Here is a 7,500-nt window from a genome sequence, read left to right as displayed (position 1 = left end):
GGGGGGACCAATGAAGCAGGGCTGTCTGGGGGTCCTTAAACATCAAACACTTAATTTCTTTCATTTCTGGTGAATTTAGATGCACCAATTTGTGCCCTTTCTGCATCCATTTATGGTGGAAATGTCATTATTTATGTAAAGGAAAACACAATATTCAGGCACCAGATGATCATTCAAAATGTAATGTAATATAATGCAATATAAGGCTTTCAGGCATTCTGTACTTTCAAATATGTATTCTCCTTGAGCAGTCAACATCAACTATCAGCTGTTTCGCTAGCAAACACGAAAGCTAACTTATTTGCGAAACAGCGCCCCCGCCACCACGTCGGCTCAGTGCCGCAATTGAATGAATGAATGAATGAATGAATGAATGAATGGTCTTTATTGTCATTGCTATAGTACAGGTACCAAACAACGAAATTTAGGAGGGGTGGCTCCCCTGGTGTTAGGAAAGAAAAAAAAGAAAGAAAAAAAAACACAAGAAGGGAAGGAGCTGGTTTACATAAATAAAGGCTATGTACACTATCCACTATACTATACTGTACAGATAGACGACTAGGGTTGTCATATTGCACATAGTGTTATTGCACATTCATTTAAAGTGTCGCAGTTTGCAGGCTTGAAATGTACATATTTGTGCCTCAGCACTACACCTGATGTTTTCAGTCCAGCAGCTGCCATCAATCCGTCCAGACTGTCCAGGGCCCAGAACCTAGGTCTTTGCTGTGTTCAGGGCCTGGATGGCCCTGGGGTAGAAGCTGTTCTTCAGTCTGTTTGTCCTTGCGGCCATGGTCCTGTACCGCCTTTTCGAGGGCAGCCGGGTAAAGTGTTCGTACCCAGGGTGGGTTGGGTCCCTGGAGATCTTGGAGGCCTTCCTGAGACAGCGTGTGTTGTACAGCTCTTCCAGAGAGGGGAGGGGGGCGCCGGTGATCTTCTGGGCTGTTCTCACGACTCTCTGTAGCGCATTTCTCTCCGCGGTTGTGCAGCTGGAGAACCAGTTGCAGATGCCGTAGGTGAGGATGCTCTCCACTGCGCCGCGGTAGAAGGTCACCAGTATCTCCTGCTTGCTGTGTTCCTTCCTGAGGACTCTCAGGATGTAGAGCCGCTGTTGTGCCTTCTTGATGGTGGCTGTTGTGTTGTCCTTCCAGGACAGGTCATCCTGCATGTGCACCCCCAGGAATCGGAGGGTTGAGACTCTCTCCACGCTCTCTCCGTCGATGAGCAGGGGCTGGATCTCGGACTTTTTCCTCCTGAAGTCTACGATGATTTCCTGGGTCTTTGACTTGTTCAGCAGCAGGTTGTTAACCTTGCACAGCTTGCTCAGTTGCTCTACCTCATCCCTGTACGCCGCCTCGTCCCCCCCCGAGATGCAGCCCACCACGGTGGTGTCGTCTGCAAACTTTACGATGGAGTTGCTGGGGTGGACGGGGGTGAAGTCGTAGGTGTAGAGGTTGTAGAGGATGGGGCTTAGCACGCAGCCCTGGGGGGACCCGCGGGCCGTAGTTTGGGGACCCCTGCTCTACGCACTACGCACGACACACTACACACTACACCTTACACACTACACACTACACACTACACCTTACACACTACACACTACACCCTACACACTACACACTACACACTACACACTACACACTGCACACTACACACTACACACTACACACTACACTCTACACACTTCACACTACACACTCAGGGATTAAAGTTCTCCGTCGCTACGACGGATTTCCGTAAATTTATTCCAAGTTGCGACAGATTTATTCCAAGTTGTGACGGATTTTACCTGGTGTAATATGATTTGTAGAGGCAGACAATCTATTTTTATGTCGGTATTAGGTATATAAATGATATATAATAGCCTATATAGCCTACATATAGGCCTTTATTGTCTACAACTATGCGACAGTAACAGAACGGGGTGCACTGACGCTGAACCCCTCATAGTGATAAGTAGGTGGACATGGTGCGTGGTGCTGAAATAGCCGACATGCGGTGTGTAGTTTGAAAAAAGTAACGCCAGCTCAGTAAATCATTCAAACTTAATGTTTACTTATAGGCTATGTGACTGCACCACACATGTGAACAGTAACAAAGCAAATGCAGTTTAATTTGATGAAAAACATTGACCAAAAAAATCAAAAAAAAAGCTGAATCCGCTTGATCATGGAGGGCGAGGGGTGGTGGTGCATAGGCTGCCTATACTCCTGAAACGACAGAGCAAACACGCTACCTTACTAGGGACAATAATTACAATGAGCCATTCATTAAAAATAGAAAAAATAATATTAGGCTGAATCTCACTTAATGAGAAAACTGGCATCTCCCATCGGTCACTATTTGTTATCTGGTGATATGGACGTCTTTGAGTGTCTAGAAAAGCGCTATAAGTATGTATTATTATTTTTTATTATTATTATGGACGTCACTTTAATCCGGCAGTTCTCAAGGTTTTTATGCACCAATCGATTCCTCTAGTCCGTCTTTATCGCATTCATTGATGAAAAGGACGACTCGCATGTATAGGTGGAAGGGAACATTCATTGTGAGCACGGAAAATGTGAGTCTCACAACAGCTTTGCTTTGATGAAACCAGGTAGGATGAACGCATAGTTCACTGTCCATTCCTGTTTAAATGCCCTGTTTTCACCGTCAACTTTTCTCTTTAGACCTTTGGAGAGTGACATTATGTTTCTCTTGCTAGCTAGCAGGTTAAATGTTTAGCTAACTTCACCCGACACGCAAACAACCAATCCAATAATAATGTGACCTTGTCTGGGAGGAGGGGGGAATAAAAACTATAAAAGTATGTTAAATAATTATTAGAATAAGTTAGACTGCGCTACATCGTCAGTCCACACATTTATTATTCAAAAATATGGAAAAGGGCGAAACTACGTTTCAACGTTGTTGAGAATCACAACACAAACTCGCTATTCAAGTCCAAAACACTGCAACAAAATGGATTGGACTGCTACCTAGTTAACTATAACACTACTGTACATTGTTTAGCAGGCTCACAAAACAAGCTGTGTTAGTTGACTAGCGATGTGTCATTGATTTTCTACAACGCGGAAATGTATTTACATTTTTCGAAAGAAAAGTCAAAGCATTAGAACGTATAAACGGAAAAACGCACGCGCGCTTTGCGCACGGAAAGCCACCGCACCGGCCCCGATTTGGCCTGATTTTTTTTTTCCGTCAGGAGATTTTGTTTTTGCTTTAATCCCTGCACACTACACACTACACCCGCACCCTCTCAAGCACACTAGGGTACGTAGGGCACACTGTGTGCAGCCCTGGTCACGTGACTACCCGCCGTAGCCAGCGCTGTGTTCAGACGCTTCACCCTCCCGCTGTCCCCTTTGTTACTCTCCTCAAAAGTCAAACACTCTCAATAATAATAATAATAATAATTATAATAATAATAATAATAATACTTTTTATTTATGGGTGCCTTTCAAGGCTCTCAAGGACACCTTACAAGACAGTTTAAAACCACATATCAAAACATTAAAATCAACAAAGCAAAATTAGATAAAAACAGCAAAATCAGATATAACAACAAACAAAATACAGGAGATCAAACCAAGTAAGCCATTGTGAAAAGGTGTGTTTTAAGACTGGATTTGAAAGTGGTGAGAGTGTCAATATTGCGTAAGTTGGGTGGCAGAGAGTTCCAGAGGCGGGGAGCAGAACGGCTGAAGGCTCTAGATCCCATAGTAGTCAGGCGGGCAGAAGGGATGACAAGTTGGTTGGCAGAGGAGGATCTTTGATTGATTGATTGATTGATTGTACTTTATTGTCCCCGAGGGGAAATTTGTCTTGGGCATGGTACTTTCATGCTTCAAGTGCAACAGTGACGATACATACAACATACAGTAGACAAAGTAAACAACAGGACAGCAACAAACATTGAGTGACATTGGCAGCAGTTTTCACCTGGACATGGCATCATTTGGTATAAATATATATTGCACATAACCCTTCAGGTGGTGTTTTCGAATATTGCACATGGCCCTTCAAGTGGTGTCTAAGATAAAGTGCAGGTGCTGGTGATCATGTCCTAATCATCGTTTCTGCTTGAGAGAATTGATTAGTTTAATGGAGAATGGGACAAATGATAGTTTTAAGAGCTTATAGTTACATCTTGGCATGCGAAGCCTTCTACCTAGGGGGAGAACTTCGTATTCTGTGGAGAGCGGATGTTGGGGGTCTGCGATTATCTTGTTAGCCTTGTCCAGGACAGCTTTTTCATATAGTTTATTTAGGATCACATAGTCTCTTTCACCTACAATTTTCATAGCTGTTTTGTGAATGCTGACTAGTCTGTTCTGATCTGAGACTACGGGAGGGAGTGTGAGTAAGAAGGAGTTCAGAGAGGTATGAGGCTGCTAGGTTATGGAGAGCCTTAAAGGTGAGAAGGAGAATCTTAAAGTGAATACGGAATTTGATGGGGAGCCAATGAAGTTGTTGGAGGACTGGAGTGATATGGTGAATGGAGGGAGTTCTGGACCAGTTGGAGTTTATGGAGACATTTGTGTGGGAGACCAAAGAGGATGGTATTACAATAGTCTAAACGGGAAGTAACCAGGGCATGGACAAGAATGGCGGTGCTGGAGGTGCCCATCCCTCTCTCTCAATCTAAATCTCTTTATTTCATTCCCTCTCTCTCTCCCTCCCACCCCCACCCTCTCTCTCTCTCTGTCTCTCAATCTCTATCTCTTTATTTCATTCCTCCTCCCCCCCTCTCTCTCTCTGTCTCTATCTCTTTATTTCATTCCTCCCCCCCCCTCTCTCTCTCTGTCTCTATCTCTTTATTTCATTCCTCCTTCCCCCCCTCTCCCTCTCTCTCTCTGTCTCTCAATCTCTATCCATTTATTTCATTCCTTCTCTCTCTCTCTCTCTCTCTCTCTCTCTCTCTCTCTCTCTCTCTGTCTATATGTCTTTATGTCATTACCCCCCCCCCCCCCCCCCCCCTGCCCAGTGTGGGCTTTGTCCTAGCCAGTCGATGGCCCCCACACTGAGCGTCGTGTCCTATGGAGGGTCCTAAAGATCAAACGCCCTTCCTTTTTAGTGCACTTAAAATCACTCCCCTCACGCTGGTTTCTCCTCTGAGAAAATTAGGCGTCCTACGGAGGGTCCAGAGGGTCAAACGGCCTGTTTAGCACACTTAACACACGCTGCTCCCACGCTGGTCCCAGTGAGACGTGGCGTCCCCTGGCTGACAGGGGGAGGCTGTTCCTCGCGTGTGTGTTTGTCCTCTAAGGCCGACGCCACCTTCACACACACACACACACACACACACACACACACACACACACACACACACAGTCACACTGCTCCACCTTCTCTCTGCTCCCCGTGGGGGGAGTGTCCTCGTGAAAGGAGCCAGGGTCAAAACGCTTTGTCTTTCCTCACACACTCACACTCACACTCACACACACACACACACACACACACACACACACACACACACACACAGACACACAGTCACACTGCTTCAAGTCTTTAATTGGGGAGGACCACATGTGGGTTTATTGCACACGCACGAAAGCACACACACACACACTCACACTCACGCACACACACACACACACACACACCGACACTCATGTCCGGTCAAATCAAACCCGCGTCCTCGTGAGGCAGCAACGGTCAAACAGTTGATCTGCAAAACGTTTAGCCTTCCGACTCACGATCTCGAAGAGAGAGAGAGACGAGGGTTGGAATGGTTATTACCCTCATCCTCACACCCTGCTCCCTGAACAATCCTAGCAGGGTGGCCTAACGCTGACCCTCCCACACGGTGGCTACGCTCTGAGACGGGCCTGATGACTTTGTGAGGGTGGGAAGTACACATAACGTCTACACAACGTCTACACAACGTCTACACACGCCGTCTTGAATTTCAGTGACAAATCGGGACGTTTTTAGGAGTTTTTTTTTACCGGCACCGCAGATGAGAACGTTCCCACAGCAAACCCTCCTCTCTTAAACACACGCTGTATAACAGAGTACCAGTGTACTACAGCGGTAGAATGACAGTTCAATCGTTTTTTAGACTGGGATCTATTCATACAACAAGGGACACAGCACTTTCCCGTTTTTCCCATATTTGTCAGCGTCTTTGAGCCTCAGAAAAGCGCTATACAAATATAATTAATTATTATTATTACTGAGGCATTTCGAAGAGAGCGCCTCAGCCAACTTTGGACCCGGAAACACGTCACGACTTAACAACCTAATAGCCAATCACCAAGGAGCACGGTGTTCCGTCCCTAATTAGATTGTATTGGCTGGAGCGGGGCAGTAGCTTCTGTCTATGGTTCCCAGGCGGAAATCGAACCCGCGACCTTAGCGTTGCTCGTGCCAAGCTCCGCCCGCTGTGTGTTGCGTGGCGAGGTGTGGTCACATGACTGATCTGAGGCCAGTCCAACACTAAGTTAAGACCTTACTGACCTGACAGCTGCTCATCACTCTGACACACTGACCCCCAGAGCAATATACCCCCCCTCTGTCAACAAACCACCTGAGAGAGAGAGAGATGGGGGGAGGGAGGGAGAGAGAGACAGACACAGAGAGAGACAGACACAGAGAGAGAGAGAGAGAGAGAGAGAGAGAGAGAGAGAGATGGGGGGAGGGAGGGAGAGAGAGACAGACACAGAGAGAGAGAGAGATGGGGGAGGGAGGGAGAGAGAGACAGACATAGAGAGAAACAGACAGAGAGAGAGATGGGGGGAGGGAGGGAGCGAGAGAGAGAGAGAGAGACAGAGAGAGACAGACAGAGAGAAACAGAGGAGAGACAGAGAGAGAGAGAGACAGAAAAGAGAGAGACAGAGGAGAGAGACACATAGAGAGAGACAGAGAGAGAAAGAAGGAGAGGGAGAGACAGAGAGAGAGAAAGAAGGAGAGGGAGAGACAGAGAGAGAGAGAGAGAGAAAGAAAGAAGGAGAGGGATAGAGGGAGAGACAGAGAGAGAAAGAAAGAAGGAGAGGGATAGAGGGAGAGACAGAGGAAGGAAGGATGGAGAGAGAAAGACGGAGCGCAACAGAGAGAGGAGAAGAGAGTGAGTGCCTGAGAGAGAGAGGAATGAAAGGGAAGAGAGAAGAAGGGAATCCAAACACCAGTAAACACTCCACTCTATGGATTTATGGATCCAGATTAACCTGATAGATATGATAAATGCTGCAGCCCCCCAAACGCTGACTTCCACGTAATATCACTCTCCTCTACGACCAGGGGCTGGTTTGGTCACATGACCTCATTCATAGTCAGCTGCGGACAGCTTCATCAGGATTCCATAGTGTCTCTTATACGCAGTCAGAAGAATAAAGCCACAAGTATTGATTGAGAGAGTGCTTATGTATGTGTGTGTGTGTGTGCGCCTGTGTGTGTGTGCCTGTGTGTGTTGTTGTTGTTATGAGAGAGCTGGCTAACCGTGCTGTTATTTGACATGTAAGTCCAGATCAATAGGCGGTGTATTGCATGTTGCCT

The 7,500-nt window shown here is 46.5% G+C and overlaps 1 protein-coding gene across 1 annotated transcript in view; it reads left to right on the top strand.

Moving 5' to 3' along the window:
• Nucleotides 1-7,500, top strand: part of chchd3a (coiled-coil-helix-coiled-coil-helix domain containing 3a) — a gene marked incomplete at its 3' end in the record, with an annotated part of 61,956 nt that overhangs the window by 54,039 nt on the left and 417 nt on the right. The gene's annotated exons all lie outside the window — the stretch shown is intronic.

Source organism: Nansenia antarctica (genome assembly GCF_963989245.1).
Source record: "Nansenia antarctica genome assembly, chromosome: 8".
In the NCBI taxonomy this organism is placed as follows: Eukaryota; Metazoa; Chordata; class Actinopteri; order Argentiniformes; family Microstomatidae; genus Nansenia; species Nansenia antarctica.
This window is presented reverse-complemented; position numbering and strand designations above follow the sequence as displayed.